At 40.7% G+C, this 1,650-nt stretch overlaps 1 non-coding gene across 1 annotated transcript; it reads right to left on the bottom strand.

Annotated features, from left to right (window-relative positions):
* Positions 1-494: 494 nt before the first annotated feature.
* Positions 495-601, bottom strand: LOC112714446 (small nucleolar RNA R71). The gene has a single exon (XR_003159265.1). It is a non-coding gene; the product is annotated as a small nucleolar RNA R71 (small nucleolar RNA).
* Positions 602-1,650: the final 1,049 nt, after the last annotated feature.

Genomic DNA, 1,650 nt, shown 5'->3' with positions numbered 1-1,650 from the left:
CAGATCCTAAACCTGAAAAGACTTTGAAGAGAAAACTAAGAGAAGCTAAATTACAACAGTCCAGAGACAACCTTACAGAAATTTTCGAAAAGGAAGAGGAGATGGCAGCCGAAAATAATAATGCAAGGAGGATGCTTGGTGATTATACTACACCTACTTCCAAGTTTGATGGAAGAAGCATCTCAATCCCTGCCAATGGAGCAAACAATTTTGAGCTGAATCCTCAACTAGTTGCTCTACTACAATAGAACTGCAAGTTCCATGGACTTCCATCAGAAGATCCCTACGAGTTTTTAACTGAGTTCTTGCAAATCTGTGAGACTGTTAAGACTAATGGAGTAGATCCTGAAGTCTACAGGATCATGCTTTTCCCCTTTGCTGTAAGAGACAGAGCTAGAATATGGTTGGACTCACAACCTAAAGATAGCCTGAATTCTTGGGATAAGCTAGTCGCGGCCTTCTTGGCTAAGTTCTTTCCTCCTCAAAAGCTGAGCAACCTTAGAGTGGATGTTCAGACTTTCAAACAAAAAGATGGTGAATCCCTCTATGAAGCTTGGGAAAGATACAAACAGGTGACCAAAAGGTGTCCTTCTGACATGCTTTCTGAGTGGACCATTCTGGATATATTCTATTATGGTCTATCTAAGTTCTCCAAGATGTCATTGGACCATTCTGCAGGTGGATCCATTCACCTAAAGAAAATGCCTGCAGAAGCTCAAGAACTTATTGACATGGTTGCAAATAACCAGTTCATGTACACTTCTGAGAGGAATTCCGTGAATAATGGGACGCCTCAGAGGAAGGGAGTTCTTGAAATCAATGCTCTGAATGCCATATTGGCTCAGAACAAAATGTTGACTCAGCAAGTCAACATGATTTCTCAAAGTCTGAATGGATGGCAAAATGCATCCAACCGTACTAAAGAGGCATCTTCTGAAGAAGAAGCTTATGATCCTGAGAACCCTGCAATAGCAGAGGTAAATTATATGGGTTAACCTTATGGAAACACCTATAATTCATCATGGAGAAATCATCCAAATTTCTCATGGAAGGATAAAAAAAGCCTCAACAAGGCTTTAATAATGGTGGAAGAAATAGGCTCAACAATAGCAAGCTTTATCCATCATCTTCTCAGCAACAGACAGAAAATTCTGAGCAGAGCACCTCTAACTTAGCAAACTTAGTCTCAGATTTGTCTAAGGCCACTTTAAGTTTTTTGAGTGAAACAAGGTCCTCCATTAGAAATCTAGAGGCACAAGTGGGCCATCTGAGTAAGAAAATCACTGAAACTCCTCGTAGTACTCTCCCAAGCAACACTGAAGAGAATCCAAAAAGAGAGTGCAAGGCCATTGACATAATCAACATGGCCGAACTTAGAGAGGAAGGAGAGGATGTGAATCCCAATGCGGAAGACCTCATGGGACATATCTCAAGCAAGAAGGAGTTCTCTATTGAGGACCTAAAGGAATCTGAGACTCATATAGAGACCATAGAGATTCCATTAAACCTTCTTCTGTCATTCATAAGCTCTGAAAACTATTCTTCCTCTGAAGAGGATGAAGATGTAACTGGAGAGCAAGTTGCTCAATATCTAGGAGCCATCATGAAGCTGAATGCCAAACTGTTTGGTAATGAGATTTGGGAAGATGA

This window comes from Arachis hypogaea, chromosome 1 (assembly GCF_003086295.3).
Source record: "Arachis hypogaea cultivar Tifrunner chromosome 1, arahy.Tifrunner.gnm2.J5K5, whole genome shotgun sequence".
Classification (NCBI taxonomy): domain Eukaryota; kingdom Viridiplantae; phylum Streptophyta; class Magnoliopsida; order Fabales; family Fabaceae; genus Arachis; species Arachis hypogaea.
The sequence above is the reverse complement of the archived record's forward strand: the minus strand, read 5'-3'. Positions and strand labels throughout refer to the sequence as shown.